Source organism: Zeugodacus cucurbitae, chromosome 4, assembly GCF_028554725.1.
Source record: "Zeugodacus cucurbitae isolate PBARC_wt_2022May chromosome 4, idZeuCucr1.2, whole genome shotgun sequence".
In the NCBI taxonomy this organism is placed as follows: Eukaryota; Metazoa; Arthropoda; class Insecta; order Diptera; family Tephritidae; genus Zeugodacus; species Zeugodacus cucurbitae.
The window spans coordinates 28,655,945-28,676,929 of record NC_071669.1 but is presented as its reverse complement, the minus strand read 5'-3'; the positions used below and the strand labels follow the sequence as shown (position 1 = coordinate 28,676,929).

The following is a 20,985-nucleotide window of genomic DNA, read 5'->3' as shown; positions in this document are numbered from 1 at the left end:
CACCTTAGAATAGGAACATATACTGAACATTAAAATTAAAAAAAAAATTATCATTAAAAAATAACAGGATAATAGAGTTTAATATTTCTAGCTATTATAGCCAAATGTGACTTCATTCGCTCAGGAATAGATCAAGGTTTACAACAAGATGGCATTTTGTTACCCTGCGACAACAACAACAACAAGCAGAAGCTTTTTGTGAGAAACTTTAAAAAAAAAGTTCGGTGTATAAATAATTTTCACTACCTCTGTATATAAAAATTTGTCACTTTGTTTGTGCGGGATTGGCGCCTTAACCGATTTTAATGAAATTTTGCACACGTCTGCTGTGTGGTCAAACTTAAAAGATGGGATAGTTTAAATTTAAAATTTTAATAACAATATCCATCCGCCTGCCCATACGGTCATTCGGTCAAGCGATAATTTGAATTGCAATCTAGATATTTTAATAAAACTTCGTACACGTTATAATTAGCAATATGATATTGTATTGTAGATAGGTAAAACCAGACAATTGCAAAAAATTAAAAAGGAATTAAGAAAAAAATAAGACTTTTGCAAAAGATATTCACAGCTCGGAAGGACATTTGGATTTCCACATTTTTAAGTAAATGTTCGTGGTCACAGCTCCGATCGGTCATTTGGTCTAGCGATAATTTGACCTGGATATCCTATTATAACTTAGCTCAAACTTAAACATTGTACTATGAGGAGGTTGGTATTCTTGATGGCCAAAATCGGACTTCTGCAACAACTAAATAATAGTAATTAAACAAAAGAAATATAACAAAGATACAATTTAAATTATGAAATTAATTTCACTTTATCAAATAGTTAACCAGAATATAATTTAGCATACATGCTATATGTAATATCTATCTATATATATACTAGTGGCCGGCCACGCATTGCTGTGGATAAGGTATTTGTATGTTAAATTCAATTCTGGTTAGCTATAGATATATATAGGTATAGATAATGTGTTCCGAATCTTATAGTTTAAATTGTAGCTTATATCCCTTTTTGCTTAACTAACGCATAAGTCCGATTTTGGCCATCAAGAAAACCAACCTTCTCATAATATCAAGGTTTAAGTAAGAGGTAAGTCCGCACAGACGGATGTTGAGCTGTGACAACGTCCACTTACCTAAAAATGTGTAAATCCTAATGTCCTAAACAATAACTTGAATAAGACAGCTATATTATTTGAATACACTATATACATATGTATGTACATATAGTTATATTTGAATATGAATTCTCAAGACACTCCTGATAAAACCACTGAAACCACGTTGCTTTATTTATTCTGTCGGTCCATTCGAGTAAGTAATTTATAAATTCTGCAAACAAGGGTTATGGGCCCTTATCGCGTGTGAAAGTGATAAAGAAAAAATAGTTCGTCGTTCGCTAAATAAAAATTAAAAAAAATGAATTGAAATTTCCAGTATTTCCATATGCCTTGTCGGCCATTACAATAAGAAGTTGCTTGGATGCAGTATGTCTGCAAATAAAAGCATCTAGTGTTATCTAAATTCGTTTGTCGAATTGGAAGATAAATTAGCAGATGATAGCTATCGAGACTCGTGACAAATTGCCGACGTTTATGCCGGTATTCTGCGCGTAGTTTCTAATACCTGAGACAGACATGTAGTATACATCGTAGTATGCTTCAGAAACCATATGTGTATCACCGGTTTTCTGAATTCTGTTTGAAAGCAAATGGTGTTCCGTACTACAATAGAGTTCTAGAAACTATTGAAATTTTGTGGTGTTGTGAAATGTACTACAATGGATTGCATTGAACACACCGAAAGCTTTAAGCTCTTCTGCCACTATCATATGTTTTCTGACATTTTGACATACAGAAATTAAATTAAATTCAAAATTAGTTGAAATCAAAAAACAAAATTTGAAAAAATGATGTGAAAAATATGTAATATGTACGTAATAATATGTAATATGTAATAATTATATTGGCCAATAATATTTTAAGACTGCTTGAAGTTATAACTAAGTCAGGATCAATTTTCCTGCCTGTAATTCATAATTACATTTTGCTTGAATTTATTTGTATCAGCTGATGAATGTAAACATAGTATTGTACTAGTATTCGTACTTATACGAATCTATTAAAAAAATATGACGGAAGCTACATCATGCCCAGCAAGTCATGGGTACTGAAACTCCAACACATTCAAAGAAATTTTAATAACACCACTACAACCACACATTTTTAAAGAAGTAAAACGTAAAATAAAAGTTTTCTAAAGCCAAAATATGTCAATTCGAAGCACGCAATAGAAACCTAGGCCAACAATGGTCACCAACAAGGGCGAAACCATGGAATATGTAAATAATTGTTGAATATAATTATATTATCTTGACTTAAATTGTAATACATTTTCTATACAGATATTTCAAACGTCGTACGGCGCGTTAAAGGTACGCAACCTAATTGGTGTCACTTATGGTAGGAGCGTAGAACTTTCGAAGCGATGGAATATGTGCTGCAAGCAAATCCAGAACTATGGATGCAAACGCTGCTACATCAAACACAAATCATTTACACACCAGATATTAGGTTTACAGCCACTTTTTTTTGACGTGCAATTAAACCTTTTGGTCAACACAAGCTAAAACACAGGAATTAAAGGGTAAATTTAAGTGAATGTTTGTGATCAATGATCATAGACATTTAAATATTCTTGTATGTTCAATTAGAAGGACTTTTTTGATTCATTTTCACCTTATATTGAGGAATCATAACGTTGTTGTATCGCTTTACAATGACATGGTTTCACCGAAATTAGTTCAATGGAAATACTACAACAAGAGCATAGATGTTAAGATTAGAACGTTGCCCGTGCTAGATTTAGAATTCTTGAAACATAAGGTAATTATTACCAACTTTTATGTTGTAAAAATTCAAATTTTACTTCATATTTTATAGAAACCCTCCTCCCAGAAATTGGATGAATCTAGTACTAGTAAAATTAATGAAAGAACAGATTTTACAAAAACTCCTAAAGAAACCAAAAGGACCTCACATAATGTGCGCAGCTTACACTTCCAGGCCGCACGGGCTATTTGACATTTGCCACTCTTCCTCCGGCCTTTGTCCGATAGCAAAAATTGTTCAATACGTTATACATATGTATATGGTGTAGTACGATAATACATGTATGAAGTAAATATAATAATAAACACCTAAACGGCATTACATTTTCAATAAATATGTAATATAATTAATAATTTTGTTATTGAATTCTCATTTCGGGTTTTGGTACAACTAACTGAAAATAGCAGGTATAGTTTCAGGTCTTTTGTGGGTCTCAGTACTGAAAGTGCACGTGGAGTTTTCGTTCGCAGTTCTGGGTCTCTCGTCCGTGATTGTACCAAGATAATTCCCCGAATTGTGCAAGAAGTATATATAATGTGCTAAATGATGAATGTAATGTGCAAGAAAAGGATGAACGTTCACACGTACACAAGAGTTTCGGGTACTTTTGTCAATTCGCCCTTAAGAATCGCATAGAAACTTTCATTGAAAGTGTTAGTACTGCTCCCTGGCTTTTCACCCAAGAATTCGCCGGTACCTGCCCAGCAAGTCATGGGTACTGAAACTCCAACACATTCAAAGAAATTTTAATAACACCACTACATACACACATATGCAACAAAGGGCGAAATGTGCATAAACATTTACCTCAACTCTTCTTTCGTACAGCACCCTGAATGATAGAAAGAAACAACCAAAGTTCTCGTGTTTAAACAAGTTTTGTTTTGAGCTACATATGTATATCATGGCTGCTTGTGAAGTATTATTTTGCGTGTTTTATTTAAATCAGTGATCTGCAGCCTAATTAAAGTTTAAATTATTGAAGCACGCATTTTAAAAACGTAAAATAAAAGTTTTCTAAAGCCAAAATATGGAATTGAAGAGGATGATACAACAATACTTCATCGCATTGTCAATTCGAAGCACACAATAGAAGCTACGCCAACAATGGTCAATATGAAGGGCGAAACCATTGAATACGTAAATAATTGTTGAATATAATAATATTATCTTGCCTTAAATTCTAAAATTGTCCATACAGATATTTCAAACCTCATACGACGCGTTAAAGGTACGCAAACTAAGTGGTGTCACTTATGGTAGCAGCGTAGAACGTTCGAATCGATGGAATATGTGCTGCAAGCAAATCCAGAACTATGGATGCAAACGCTGCTACATCGAACACAAATCATTTACACACCAGATATTAGGTTTAATGTCACTTTTTTACGTGCAATTAAACCTTTTGCTCAACACAAGCCCGGGAAGAACTGAAACGACATGGTTTAGGTGCTTTTGTAACAGTTTATCATCGCGACGTGTGTAAACGTTTTGCCAATGTGCTAGAGGGCTAAGCAGTTGCAGTATTTTTAGAATTACCGGCCCCTCAATTGGCCGTGCCATTAGCAGCTAACACTCAGAAATTAATGGGTAAATTTAAGTGAATGTTTGTGATCATAGAAATTTAAAAACTTCTTGTATGTTCAATTAGGAGGACTTTTTTGATTCATTTTTACCTTCTATTGAGCAATCATAACGTTGTTGTATCGAAATTAGTTCAATGGGAATACTACAGCAAGAGCATGTATGTTATGACTAGAACGTTGCCCGTGCTATATTTAGAATTCCTGAAACATAATGTCATTATTACCAACTTTAATGTTGTAAAAATTCAAATTTTACTTTATATTTTATAGAAATCCTCCTCCCGGAAATTGGATGAATCTAGTACTAGTGAAATTACTGAAAGAACAGATCTTACAAAAACTCCTAAAGAAACCAAAAGAGTCCTCACATAATGTGCGCAGCTTACACTTCCAGGCCGCTCGGGGTATTTGACATTTGCCACTCTTCCTCCAGCCTTTGTCAGATAGCAAAAATTGTTCAACTATTCAAAACGTCGTATTCTGTGTCTAAAATAAAAAGCTCTTTTCATTATATGTTGTTAAGAAGTAAAATACTCTTGACAAATAAAATATCTCGCTGTGGATAGTTGTGAAAGTGAATTTGTTGCAATGGAAATATTTTACTATTGTCGTTAGTTTTATACAAAGAGGAAAAATATGAACATGTTTTTATAATATATTAAGAAGTTTATTTTTCCGTTTTTTGTATAAAAAAATGAGGATAATGAGGGTAACATTGACGAAATTGTTTTCTATATATTGCATGCGATTACAGCTTAGCAAATTTTTGCCAACAAAGAACAAAGTTTAGATTTCGTAGTCCCCAAGGGACTTTTCTGAAGCTAAACATAACAACCAACTAAATCAAAATTGCATTCCAAACAGTTTTAAATATATTATAAAGGACATATGTATATGTATTATATTATGAAGTATTCTACGGCTTTGCGGGGGAGCAAAAGACTATGGAGGATCTGGGATGGAAAAGTAAATATATAGGCTCTGCCATTTGGGTTAACCCTGTCATCTACTTATATAGAGTTAATGGAGTTGTGAAACCAAACCAAATACTTTGCATCAGGTCTGAAAGGCTTCCGTCGATATCTCGACATCAGAATCAGATAGATAGGCTGATAACTCTTTGGTCAATCATGAACCAAACTTATCAACGAAGCCACACTGAAGAAGGCTCGGTTAAAACAAACACTCATCCAAATAACGGCCTTTTAGTGTGAAATTAAAGTTAAATTATTAACTATTTTGCAACAAATATTGAAATGTATTTGAAAACTTACGTTAAAAAATAATTCAAATCAATTTTTCAATTCAATTCGAATATAATTGGACAGAATCAGCTGTTTCTGTTTACATTATTTTGTTTCCCACACGTGTGAGGAAAAGCTATGCGTACTGAAGCTTTTTATTTTATCAAAATTGTCACAGAATACCAAAAAAGTTCTTACTTGATAAAAATCTGAAAAAATTTTAAACTTTTTTGTTATTTTGTCAAGTGAACAGAATAGGGCTGTAAAAATCCGAACAAAGTGATAAAATTACACAAAGCTATTTATGGCCTTAAACAGTCAAGTAGAGAGTGGAATAATACACTCGATACATCATTGAAGAGTTTGGGTTTCAATTCCTGCACAAGTGAGCCATGTTTGTATGTCAAAGAGCGACGCAAAGTGTATAGCTACAAAGCAGTTTATGTTGATGACTTAATATTACCATGTCCTACTGAAGAAGAGATTACAAATATAAAACGCAAACTATCGTCAAAATTTAAGTTGCAAGATGGTAACACACTGGAGTTCTTTCTTGGTTTCGAAATAAAACGTGAAGGCAAAACAGGTGCGATTTCTGTATGTCAGGAAATCTATATCAAGGAGTTGTTGAGGCTATACCGTATAAACTCATGTCGTTCAAGAAAGCACATCCATCGATGCTGGCTTTCAAACAAGCCACAACGATGAGAACTTCTCCAAGGTGGACGTAACTAATCAGACCTTAATAGGATCTTTAATGTACTTGGCCATTTCGACGGGTCCTGACATAATGCATGCAGTAAGTTTATTGGCACAAAGAAACCAAGATTCTCATTCCGAACATGAAACTCGCGCTAAACATGTTCTGCGGTACTTATCAAAAACTGTAGATTTAAAGCTAAGATTATTGTAAAAGTGGTAAACCGGTAAAAGGATATGCGGATGCAGATTGGACAAAGAACAATACAGATAGAAAGTCATACACCGGCTATTCGTTCTTTCTAATCCGGCAGCGCATTTTTTTGGTAATCCACGAATCAGAATGTCATCGCTTTAATTAGCACTGAGTACAGCAAACACAAACACAAGGAAGGTTCGACGTCGAAAAGCTGCAATCGCAACAGACAGCCACGAAATACTCTACTCGACTTGCACTCCTGCTCTCTGAGTGCACTCATCAGCATCTCGGTATCTCAAACTCACTGCGTACCGCTGCAGCCGAAACAATTGGTTTTCGGCAACGACAAAAAACAAGCTGGTACGATGAGGAGTGCCGTCTCGCAGCGGAGAGAAAACAGACTGCCTACCTCGCAACGTTGCAAACGACCACAACACGTGCGGGATGGGATAGATACCGAGAAAGAGGCCGAAATGCATGAGTACGAAGAGCTTGAGAAGCTGGCAGACAGAGGGAATGCTCGAAAATTTTATGAAAAGATGAAGCGACTTAACGAAGGTTTCAAGGTAACCGATGTCCAGGGCATACTGGGATTATGGAGGGATGACTTCTCCGACCTGCTGAATGGCAGTGAGAGTACAACACCAGGAGATGGCGAACCCGATCCCCCAATCGATGACGATGGAACAGATGTTCCATTACCCGACCATGAAGATATTCGAATAGCAATTACCCGCTTGAAGAACAACAAAGCAGCGGGGGCCGATAGATTACCGGCAGAACTATTCAAATACGGCGGCGAAGAGCTGATAAGGTGCATGCATCAGCTTCTTTGCAGAATATGGTCGGAAGAAAGCATGCCTGACGATTGGAATCTCAGTGTGCTCTGCCCAATCCATAAAAAGGGAGATCCCATAATCTGCGTCAATTACCGTGGGATCAGCCTCCTAAATATCGCATACAAGGTTCTATCGAGCGTACTGTGTGAAAGACTAAAGCCCACCGTCAACAAACTGATTGGACCTTATCAGTGTGGCTTTAGACCTGGAAAATCGACAACTGACCAGATATTCACCATGCGCAAAATTTAGGAAAAGACCCGTGAAAAGACTATCGACACACACTACCTTTTTGTCGATTTTAAAGCTGCTTTCGACAGCACGAAAAGAAATTTGGTATCCCTGCAAAAAAAAAAAATTGACGTTGAGTAACACCAATAGCTCCGTTATGATTAGGAAGGACCTCTCTGAGCCGTTCGATACCGAACGAGATTTCAATCGTGTGACTTCTTTAACTTGATGCAGGAAAAAATTATACGAGCTGCAGACCGAAATAGAGAAGGTACAAGCTTCTATAAGAGTGTAGAGCTGCTGCCGTACGCCGATGATATTGATATCATCGGAAGCAACAATCCCGCCTGGATAAGGAAGCGAAGCGAATGGGTCTGAAGGAGCTTATCATTCCCGTCCTGCTTTATGGTGCAGAAGCGTGGACGATGTCAACATCAGAGAGGCGACACTAGGAGTTTTAGAGGAATATTTTGCACAATATTTATGGTCCTCAGAACATTGGCAACGGCAAATACCGCAGACGATGGAACGATGAGCTGTACGAGTTATACGACGACATTGACGTAGTTCAGTGAATAAAAAGACAGCGGCTACGCTGGCTAGGTCATTTTGTCCGAAAGAATGAAAACACCCCAGATTTGAAAGTGTTCGATGCAGTACCCGCCGCAGGAAGTCGAGCAAGGAGAAGGCCTCCACTCCGATGGAGGGACCAGATGGAGAGCGACCTGGTTACACTTGGAATCTCCAACTGGCGCCGAACTACGAAGAGAGTAGTATCGTACTATCATCGATTCGGCTATAACCGGCTACACGGTTGCAACGCCAATCACATACATGTATGTATGAATATAGCAGAAAATAAAATATTAGCGAAATGTATATGTGGATTTGTATTTTGTTAGGAGACATTTATTTTACTACGACTCATTGCATGAAATTAAACATGGGTGTAGCATGTTTCGCAGACATTGCAAATTTTATTTTGTGTGAATTTTGTTAGTTGGTAAACTTTGCAATGTTGGCTATAGGCTCCTTACCGGCTTGCATTGTTATTTAAATATTTTTGACCAGCGGTATTTTCAATTATGTAGACTTATGTGTTGTGCAAGATTACAGTATCACCTGTTATCACCTGTGCACGTGTTCATTCAGTAGGCGTTCTACGCAGAATGAAATTGGCAAAAATCGTTTCGCGAAAAAAGTTATACAAAAGTGGTTATACAAAAAGTGTTCAAAAACATAAAAATAATTGTTTTATTTTAAAACAAAGTGAACTATATAAATAAATAAAGATAAGAGAGTTATTTAAAAAACTGGCAGAGAAAAGTTTTGGTTTATTTATTAAAATTTAATTGTTGCTAATAAGCAACATTTTGTAACTAATGAACCAGGACACTTAGGACTTTGAAATTTTTATCAATTCATATTTGAATTAAGGCTAATATATGTATATCTGTCCTAAAAAAATGTTAGCTCCGCCCATTTTAATTAAGGCATGAGAGTATCCCTCTCTCTAGAGCGATAATATTCAGTTTTATTTGTCGAGGATATATATGTAACCCGGACTTTACACGGGAAAGAAATTGCTTTCAAGTTGCCACACATTCACACATTTTTACTACCACACTCTCACTTTCCGAACTTGAAAGCCATCTTGCTTTCAATTTTTGCGATCAAGCCATTATCAAGTATTAAAATTTTAAAATTAATGACGAATAAAGTTGAAATAAGTTAATTATTCCCTTTTACAAAATTGTACACAAACAATGCATTTTATGGAACATGAATCTTCCGACGTATCTACAGAATGATTTAAAAATAAAGACTTATGAATCCATTTTGGCGATAAATGGAAGCAGTTTTTTGACGACGGCATCTCTGTAACAATAATTGAATATCAAGTTGATTGCTTTCAATTTATGTCAATTTTGACAATTAGTTCGTGAACTTGAAAGTAACAGCCCTATTCTGAAAAAACCTCATAACTGAGTTGAGAGGAAAAATTTGTGAGGTTTCTTGTGACGTATATTTTGTGAGTCTATTCTGGCTCGAACCTCATAAGAAAAAAGCTTAAAAAGTCACCAATTGAGGTGAAAAGCATTTTGCTGTCAAACAGTTGTTTAGACTTCAGATAGATAGGCTGATAACTCTTTGGTCAATCATGAACCAAACTTATCAACGAAGCCACACTGAAGAAGGCTCGGTTAAAACAAACACTCATCCAAATAACGGCCTTTTAGTGTGAAATTAAAGTTAAATTATTAACTATTTTGCAACAAATATTGAAATGTATTTGAAAACTTACGTTAAAAAATAATTCAAATCAATTTTTCAATTCAATTCGAATATAATTGGACAGAATCAGCTGTTTCTGTTTACATTATTTTGTTTCCCACACGTGTGAGGAAAAGCTATGCGTACTGAAGCTTTTTATTTTATCAAAATTGTCACAGAATACCAAAAAAGTTCTTACTTGATAAAAATCTGAAAAAATTTTAAACTTTTTTGTTATTTTGTCAAGTGAACAGAATAGGGCTGTAAAAATCCGAACAAAGTGATAAAATTACACAAAGCTATTTATGGCCTTAAACAGTCAAGTAGAGAGTGGAATAATACACTCGATACATCATTGAAGAGTTTGGGTTTCAATTCCTGCACAAGTGAGCCATGTTTGTATGTCAAAGAGCGACGCAAAGTGTATAGCTACAAAGCAGTTTATGTTGATGACTTAATATTACCATGTCCTACTGAAGAAGAGATTACAAATATAAAACGCAAACTATCGTCAAAATTTAAGTTGCAAGATGGTAACACACTGGAGTTCTTTCTTGGTTTCGAAATAAAACGTGAAGGCAAAACAGGTGCGATTTCTGTATGTCAGGAAATCTATATCAAGGAGTTGTTGAGGCTATACCGTATAAACTCATGTCGTTCAAGAAAGCACATCCATCGATGCTGGCTTTCAAACAAGCCACAACGATGAGAACTTCTCCAAGGTGGACGTAACTAATCAGACCTTAATAGGATCTTTAATGTACTTGGCCATTTCGACGGGTCCTGACATAATGCATGCAGTAAGTTTATTGGCACAAAGAAACCAAGATTCTCATTCCGAACATGAAACTCGCGCTAAACATGTTCTGCGGTACTTATCAAAAACTGTAGATTTAAAGCTAAGATTATTGTAAAAGTGGTAAACCGGTAAAAGGATATGCGGATGCAGATTGGACAAAGAACAATACAGATAGAAAGTCATACACCGGCTATTCGTTCTTTCTAATCCGGCAGCGCATTTTTTTGGTAATCCACGAATCAGAATGTCATCGCTTTAATTAGCACTGAGTACAGCAAACACAAACACAAGGAAGGTTCGACGTCGAAAAGCTGCAATCGCAACAGACAGCCACGAAATACTCTACTCGACTTGCACTCCTGCTCTCTGAGTGCACTCATCAGCATCTCGGTATCTCAAACTCACTGCGTACCGCTGCAGCCGAAACAATTGGTTTTCGGCAACGACAAAAAACAAGCTGGTACGATGAGGAGTGCCGTCTCGCAGCGGAGAGAAAACAGACTGCCTACCTCGCAACGTTGCAAACGACCACAACACGTGCGGGATGGGATAGATACCGAGAAAGAGGCCGAAATGCATGAGTACGAAGAGCTTGAGAAGCTGGCAGACAGAGGGAATGCTCGAAAATTTTATGAAAAGATGAAGCGACTTAACGAAGGTTTCAAGGTAACCGATGTCCAGGGCATACTGGGATTATGGAGGGATGACTTCTCCGACCTGCTGAATGGCAGTGAGAGTACAACACCAGGAGATGGCGAACCCGATCCCCCAATCGATGACGATGGAACAGATGTTCCATTACCCGACCATGAAGATATTCGAATAGCAATTACCCGCTTGAAGAACAACAAAGCAGCGGGGGCCGATAGATTACCGGCAGAACTATTCAAATACGGCGGCGAAGAGCTGATAAGGTGCATGCATCAGCTTCTTTGCAGAATATGGTCGGAAGAAAGCATGCCTGACGATTGGAATCTCAGTGTGCTCTGCCCAATCCATAAAAAGGGAGATCCCATAATCTGCGTCAATTACCGTGGGATCAGCCTCCTAAATATCGCATACAAGGTTCTATCGAGCGTACTGTGTGAAAGACTAAAGCCCACCGTCAACAAACTGATTGGACCTTATCAGTGTGGCTTTAGACCTGGAAAATCGACAACTGACCAGATATTCACCATGCGCAAAATTTAGGAAAAGACCCGTGAAAAGACTATCGACACACACTACCTTTTTGTCGATTTTAAAGCTGCTTTCGACAGCACGAAAAGAAATTTGGTATCCCTGCAAAAAAAAAAAATTGACGTTGAGTAACACCAATAGCTCCGTTATGATTAGGAAGGACCTCTCTGAGCCGTTCGATACCGAACGAGATTTCAATCGTGTGACTTCTTTAACTTGATGCAGGAAAAAATTATACGAGCTGCAGACCGAAATAGAGAAGGTACAAGCTTCTATAAGAGTGTAGAGCTGCTGCCGTACGCCGATGATATTGATATCATCGGAAGCAACAATCCCGCCTGGATAAGGAAGCGAAGCGAATGGGTCTGAAGGAGCTTATCATTCCCGTCCTGCTTTATGGTGCAGAAGCGTGGACGATGTCAACATCAGAGAGGCGACACTAGGAGTTTTAGAGGAATATTTTGCACAATATTTATGGTCCTCAGAACATTGGCAACGGCAAATACCGCAGACGATGGAACGATGAGCTGTACGAGTTATACGACGACATTGACGTAGTTCAGTGAATAAAAAGACAGCGGCTACGCTGGCTAGGTCATTTTGTCCGAAAGAATGAAAACACCCCAGATTTGAAAGTGTTCGATGCAGTACCCGCCGCAGGAAGTCGAGCAAGGAGAAGGCCTCCACTCCGATGGAGGGACCAGATGGAGAGCGACCTGGTTACACTTGGAATCTCCAACTGGCGCCGAACTACGAAGAGAGTAGTATCGTACTATCATCGATTCGGCTATAACCGGCTACACGGTTGCAACGCCAATCACATACATGTATGTATGAATATAGCAGAAAATAAAATATTAGCGAAATGTATATGTGGATTTGTATTTTGTTAGGAGACATTTATTTTACTACGACTCATTGCATGAAATTAAACATGGGTGTAGCATGTTTCGCAGACATTGCAAATTTTATTTTGTGTGAATTTTGTTAGTTGGTAAACTTTGCAATGTTGGCTATAGGCTCCTTACCGGCTTGCATTGTTATTTAAATATTTTTGACCAGCGGTATTTTCAATTATGTAGACTTATGTGTTGTGCAAGATTACAGTATCACCTGTTATCACCTGTGCACGTGTTCATTCAGTAGGCGTTCTACGCAGAATGAAATTGGCAAAAATCGTTTCGCGAAAAAAGTTATACAAAAGTGGTTATACAAAAAGTGTTCAAAAACATAAAAATAATTGTTTTATTTTAAAACAAAGTGAACTATATAAATAAATAAAGATAAGAGAGTTATTTAAAAAACTGGCAGAGAAAAGTTTTGGTTTATTTATTAAAATTTAATTGGTGCTAATAAGCAACATTTTGTAACTAATGAACCAGGACACTTAGGACTTTGAAATTTTTATCAATTCATATTTGAATTAAGGCTAATATATGTATATCTGTCCTAAAAAAATGTTAGCTCCGCCCATTTTAATTAAGGCATGAGAGTATCCCTCTCTCTAGAGCGATAATATTCAGTTTTATTTGTCGAGGATATATATGTAACCCGGACTTTACACGGGAAAGAAATTGCTTTCAAGTTGCCACACATTCACACATTTTTACTACCACACTCTCACTTTCCGAACTTGAAAGCCATCTTGCTTTCAATTTTTGCGATCAAGCCATTATCAAGTATTAAAATTTTAAAATTAATGACGAATAAAGTTGAAATAAGTTAATTATTCCCTTTTACAAAATTGTACACAAACAATGCATTTTATGGAACATGAATCTTCCGACGTATCTACAGAATGATTTAAAAATAAAGACTTATGAATCCATTTTGGCGATAAATGGAAGCAGTTTTTTGACGACGGCATCTCTGTAACAATAATTGAATATCAAGTTGATTGCTTTCAATTTATGTCAATTTTGACAATTAGTTCGTGAACTTGAAAGTAACAGCCCTATTCTGAAAAAACCTCATAACTGAGTTGAGAGGAAAAATTTGTGAGGTTTCTTGTGACGTATATTTTGTGAGTCTATTCTGGCTCGAACCTCATAAGAAAAAAGCTTAAAAAGTCACCAATTGAGGTGAAAAGCATTTTGCTGTCAAACAGTTGTTTCAAAAGAAATAAATTCAAAATAAATACAAATTGCTGTAAAATTTGTAAACAAATGAAAAACATCGCAATTGCGTATTTACAGTCGAAAGTTGAAAAACAAAAGAATTATAAAACAAGTAAGGAAGATATGGTTTTTGACCCATAAGTGGGCGGAACCACGCCCATTTAAAATTATGTATGCCATATTGAGTGCAGCTCTTCTGTACCATCTTTACAATAAAATTTAAGGTTTCTGGTGGTTTTCCTTACTGAATTAACGCATTTTTAGTAATTTTCAACATAACCTTTGTATGGGAGGTGGGCGTGGTTATGACCCGATTTCCTTCATTTTTTGGACTGTATAAGGTAGTACCTGTAAGAAACGACTCTAGAAAGTTTCCTTGATATAGCTTAATTATTTTGCGAGATCCTTCGTACCAAATTTTATTTCAATAGCTTTATTTCTGGCTTAATTATAGCACTTTATGTGTTTTCGGTTTTCGACATTTTATGGGCGTGGCAGTGGTCCGATTACGCCCATTTTCGAACTTAACCTTCTTATGGTGCCAAGAAATACGTCTTCCAAGTTTCATCAAGATATCTCAATTTTTACTCAAGTTACAGCTTGCTCGCAGCAACTTTGTTGCGAGAGTATAAAAATAACATGGATGTAAATCATCGTCTTATTGAGGCTGTGGGTCAGTGTCCTTTGCTTTACCAAAATAATGCGTCCTTATCGGATCGTAGATGTGGTTGGCAGCAAATCGCCCAACAAATGAAAATGCAAGGGACGTCCACATTGCTCTAGATTCGGTTAAACACAATTATTCGATAACTGAACTTTTATAGAGGCCCTTTTTTCAAAGAACAATTCCTCCATGTTCGTTATAGCACGCAAATATTTACACATTTGTTTCCAAATATTGCTAAAAACACAAATATTTTTGTATTGTGATGGCTGCTTTCACACGTCACAGATATTTGAGAAAATTGTGAGCATTTGAGCTTTTGAATTTTCTCCAGCATAAGGTAATCATCACAAAATCCAAAAACCGCACAGTAGTGAGTGTGGGGATTTTTGTGAGGGCATGAGAATAGGGCTGTAAGTTCTTTCCCGTGTAAAGGCGTAAGTTAACATCTAACAGTTATTACAATTAAAATTTAATATATATTGGATTTTGAATAAAAATATTAACTATTAAACCTCATTTTCTGATATTATTGAATATGAATGTGTGCGATCGCCCAAGTTAATTACGCTCCCAACTTATGCCCTGAACACATTGACGACGTCAAGCGACGAGCGATATCTGTCAAATATTAAAATACACGCGTTCTTTGTACAAGGCACAGCTTTTAGACAACAGCGCGACTTCGCGACAGAAGACTTGAAGTTGTCGCTGTCGGCAAATTACAAATGTTTATAATTTTGCCGACGACAATGGCCGCTGTAGAGTTGCCACTAATAAGTGAAATGTATAATTGTTCAAAATTCTAAAAAGTATGACGTTATTTTGCCACCAGAAGCGTAAAATAGCTTTGATACATCATTTGTAATTACAATCGATTATTTAAAACAAATAAATCGAGCATTTATACATTTTTGCACAAAAATTTCACTTGAACAATATATGTAAATTTTATGGAAGTAAAACGTTTCAGTATGGCAACAATAAATTGCCGTTTGATATGTCGCCGCCGACTTCAAATCGACATGTGTAGCCAGTCGTCGCTACGTCGTGTCGTTTTTAAGCTCAGAGCATTACAGTGATATGACCACTGCCCATCTCTTTAAAGGTAGAATTAGAGGTGCATAACCATATCCATATAAAACAGCTCAATGAACAAAATTTTCGAGGAAAAATGTTTCCAATTAGAGGTGCGTTACCATAACAACATGCCCATAACCGTAACCATAGCTATCAATTGAATTTTAATTTTCTGTAACCATAAAAACCTGTTTGTTGTTTTTTTGACTTTTCCTTTGAAATTTCGTTTGCCTTTTGATTTGTTCGCCTCATAAGTTTGTATTTATACAGCTATCGGAATCTTATAGGATTATTTAACCTAACGCAATTTTTAAATTTTTTTTTTTCATATAATTCTTTATTTATTGAATCTGCTCTTTGGAGCCTAACAATAAGTTATAAAATCTTAATTCTAATTAAAACTAGACAAGCTCAACCAATTGATTGAGTTGTTTTGGTGAAAACGTTGCTCCTCAGTGTGCTGGCATATCTCTTCTTTTTAGACGTGATTGATTACAAGAATGTAATAAATCATTAGCCAATGGGTTTGGGTGATCGCGGAGTTTGGACAAATATTTATTTCTGCTGTTCTCTACTTCTTTCTTTACCATGAGAATACCAAGATCTTTATGGATATTTTCATTACGCATATACCATGGTGAGCACGTGATTGTTCTAAGCATTTTTGATTGGAATCTCTGAATTATATCGATATTGGTTGCACAGGTCGTACCCCACAGTTGGATGCCGTACATCCAAATCGGCTTTATGACCGCGTTGTATAATAGCACTTTGTTGTCTAGGCTAAGTTTTGAATTTTTATTTAAAAGCCAATTTAAATGTGCTGCTCTTATCTTCATGCAGGTTATTTTGCACGATATGTGTTTTCTCCACGTGAGCCTTCTATCCAAGTGAATACCAAGATATGTTACTTCAGTCGCTTGGGGTACTAAAATATTGTTCATTTTAACTGCCGGACACGTTTTTGGTCTTAGAGAAAATGTAACATGCTTGCACTTCTGTTCGTTTACATTTATACGCCAGTTTGCTAGCCATTCTTCGACAAAAATCAAATGCGCTCCTAATACTTTTGATGCTATAATTGGGCATTTGTTTCGGCTCACTAAAGCTGTGTCATCCGCAAAAGTTGATGTCAAAATATTACTAGCTGTTGGAAGGTCTGCTGTATATATTATGTATAGAGTTGGCCCTAAAACACTGCCCTGAGGTACACCAGCTTTTATTGGTCGTTCTTCAGATATGAAGTCTCCTACTTTGACAGTAAACTTTCTATTTTTTAAATAAGACTCCAAGGTTTTATGCATTTCGAGAGGTAAGCTTTTTTTAATCTTATATAAAAGCCCGTCATGCCACACTTTATCGAACGCCTGAGCCACATCTAGAAATATAGCAGAACAGTACTCTCTATACTCGAACGCCCTTCTGATTTCGTTAGTAATTCTATTTACTTGTTCTACAGTGCCATGTTTTGCACGAAAACCGAATTGGTGCGTTGGTATTACATTATTTTCAAGGAGGAAAGGAGACATCTTTGATAGTAACACTTTTTCAAATATTTTAGAAAGACAGGGTAGAAGACTGATTGGTCTGTATGAAGACGGCTGTGTCAAGTCTTTACCTGTTTTCTCTATCATGATGATCTGCGACTTTTTCCATGAACTTGGATAGTACCCGAAACTTTAAATAGCAATCAAATAATAATCTGTTAATCAAAATGGATGATATTAAATTAATAGAATGTGTGCTGAATTCGCCATGCCTATATGACAAGAGCCATGCCGATTTCAAAAATGAAGAGAAAAAAGGGGCGCTCTTGGAAGGAAGTCGCCGATAATTTGGATGTTAATGGTGAGTAATAGTGAGTTCAATATAAATATTATAATATATATTTTTGGACATTATAAACAGAAAGTGTTATTATGAAGCATTGGGGCAACTCGAGAGAACGGTTCTTTAAAGAAATTAGAATCTCGCAAAATGCAGCGATGAAAGCTATTAGTTTACAAACAATTCCTCCGAATCTATATCACAAGATCTCGCGCCGTCACATCCAATTTCCCCTGGGCAGTTAATTCCGTCCTACCAATCAGCAATAATTCTGTCCGATCAAACAACAGCAATTCCGTCTGGTCAGCTATCAACAAATCCATCATCAACATCGCGACCACGAAAGCGAAGAGGCAGACCGTTTGACGAGATGGACACAGCAGCCGGTTCTACGCACCGGAGTTGACCCGGATTTTATCCGGTAAAGGGCTGCCCTTTCGGCGAACCGCTACAACAACAACGAGATGGACACTGCAATCCTCGGAACAATGAAAACTTTCCAGGAGGTATGTGAACGTAGAGCGCATCAAGAAGAGTTTGGTGCGGAGATAAGCGGTTTTGGACGAATGATATGCTCTTCGATTTCAAAAATGAAAAAATCAAGGCAAGCATTGGTGATCCGTCAAATTGACGAAGAAGAAACTTTGTGTATGTGAACTAGTCCCTCAATTATGAGAAGAGTTGTTTAAACTTTTATTTCATATTACTTTTTGTTGTTTTAATTAGAACGGTTGAATTTTTGAACCTGAAGTACAAAGGTTATAATCCATATAACGTTCTATATAATAATTATTTGTGTTTATTTAATTTATTGTTGTTTTTATTGTTAATAAATATGTTTGAAATACACGTAAATTTATATTTTCAACATTTTTTTATTGAATTTTATATGTATATGTTTATATGTAATGTTTTAATCTACATATATGGTTTTAAAAAGCACCGTTGTTCTTAAAATAATTGGTGAGGTACTCTCTGTGTTTATACGCACTGTTTCGACAACTGCGTCTGTACTGACCGCAGTGGTCCTCCACAAGATCTTAATTCGTTTCTCCATTCAGCATCTCCGTCAGTATAATGCTCTGAGCAGCATCATCGATTCATATCGTGGAGTATTATGAAATTATGAAGCACTAAACATGCTAGTACGATTTGTCATCATTTTCAGGATGAAACTCCATTGTTGTTCTTAGCACTCTCCTCATCGTTGTCAAAATCCCAAACGCATTTTCAATAACGCGTCTTGCACGTGATAGTCTATAATTAAAAATTCGTTGTGCTCTTGTTGTATTTACACCAGGATACGTCTGCATAAGATTATTATTTAATGGAAAGGCACAGTCTCCAACAAAGTAATGCGGACACTGTTGGCAAGATAACGGAAGAGGAGTATCAGGTGGTAGTGGCAAACGATTTTCCAAAAGATCTTCGCCAAATCTCATTGCATGAAAAATACCTCCATCACTCTGGCATCCGTAAGATCCTACGCTAATGACTGTAAAAGCGTATTTAGCATCACATGCTGCCAACAGTGCAATTAAGATAAACTAAGATAAATTGGTGAAAGCATTTCCCAAAAAGCTTAACATGTCTCCAGCACTATGTTTCTCACAGTGGTCTTTCCGATTTTGTAGCTCCATGCTAATTTTTTGAAAGGAATTCCATATGCTAAGTATCTAACAATCACCTTAACAAATATAAAAAATGTAAAGTAAAGTAATAATCACAAAAACTTACAGAATTGTGAGGGACAGACGCTCTTCTTGGATTTACACAGAGAAGGTACCATTAACTTCAAAAAAGTGTCTTACAACTTCATATTCATTCTTGTATGGGTAAACAATTCGTGTTCATCCATATCTTTTATTTTCAGGAACGTTTTCTGATGGTATCCGTTTTGGAACCTATTAACATTAATAGGATGAACATGTCATCGCCTTGTTCGCTTGAATTGCTATTTTTATTCGATTCTACAATTTCTTCGTCACTGCTCATTTTATTTAGTTTGTTTGGCACTTCTGAAATGAGAACAAAAATTCCGAATGAAATTCCAACTGATTATGGTTATGGCATCAATAATCGATAATAGTAAATATCGTTACGGTTATCACAATGGTTATGGCTATGGCGATATGTTATAACACCTCTAATTCTACCCTAATACGCTAGACAGACGGCAAAGTTATCCCCGATTAACTGCGCTTTTAATCAGTTCCAATTTTATGGGTGACAGACGGCAGCAAAGCGAGTTATGGCACAATTCCGATTACTATGGCGCCGCGATCTGATTACACCGTTGGAAAGAGGACGTCCTCCCGATTCAAAAATATATGGGGTTATAGGTACCGTAGACGCCTAGTTTTCGAGATATTCCGCTTTAAAGATAAAAAATCAAAATATTCAACTAGCTATTTCACACAATTTAATACACTTTAACACATTTTACGCACTTTTTTCACCTCAAATATATTAAATAAAACTGTAGGCGTTGCATTAAATGTACATTTGACTTTTATTATATAATTTTAAAGTCAGAATTATATGTTTCAAAAATCACTTTTCACTCCCAAATTTATATGTTTACAATTATGCGGAAAACGAGCGCTGCCACATTGTAGATACCATATATAAATTCATCCATAAATTCCTCTTTTTGCGAAAATTCCTCTTTTTTGCCAAAATTCCTCTTCTTTTATTTAACAAAATAAATTCATAAAATAAAATCATATCGAGGACAGCCTTTTATTTTGCGAAAAACTTCGAACACCCCCAGTTTTGGCTCGACCAGGGTAATTATTTTGAAGCGCGGACGAAGGTCGCTAGTGCAGAAAGGAGTTCTACGCGAAAAAAACTTTGGACACCCCGGTTTTGGCTCGACCAGGGTTATTTTTTTAAAGCGCGGCAGAAGGCCGCCAGTGCAGAAAGGAGTTCTACACGAAAAAACCTTCGGACATCCCTGGAAAGATTTCAGCTATTAGTGTGCTAAGTGATTTTTAAAATAAGTAATTTTTGCTAAAAAAAATCTTAAATAAATCTATATTTTGAATTAAATTGAATATTAATAGTGTAATTTTCAATATGTGAAGTGAAAAATGTGAAAAAATAGTGTTACAGTGTGTGAAATTCCATGTGTTACTTATAGAAAAAATTGGACTTTTAAACATGAATATTTTAAAAACTAAAAGTCCAATCAAGAATATGTATATATATTCCTGCTCTGGAGAGCCTCATCTCTCACCCGATACCCCATTTATACCGAATAAACCCCGATCGCCAAAGTAATCGAAATCGTGCCCGAGTTATAAACTCCCATAACAGCTGATTGGCAAAAATATTTCCATTTTG

At 36.3% G+C, this 20,985-nt stretch overlaps 2 long non-coding RNA genes across 2 annotated transcripts; both read left to right on the top strand.

Annotated features, from left to right (window-relative positions):
* Positions 1–910: 910 nt before the first annotated feature.
* LOC114804829 (uncharacterized) lies at positions 911–3,325 on the top strand. Its single transcript, XR_008470796.1, has 3 exons — positions 911–2,352; positions 2,416–2,896; positions 2,954–3,325. It is a non-coding gene; the product is annotated as an uncharacterized LOC114804829 (long non-coding RNA).
* Positions 3,326–3,361: 36 nt separating this feature from the next.
* Positions 3,362–5,734, top strand: LOC114804822 (uncharacterized). The gene is made up of 4 exons (XR_008470795.1): positions 3,362–4,042; positions 4,104–4,492; positions 4,554–4,646; positions 4,759–5,734. It is a non-coding gene; the product is annotated as an uncharacterized LOC114804822 (long non-coding RNA).
* Positions 5,735–20,985: the final 15,251 nt, after the last annotated feature.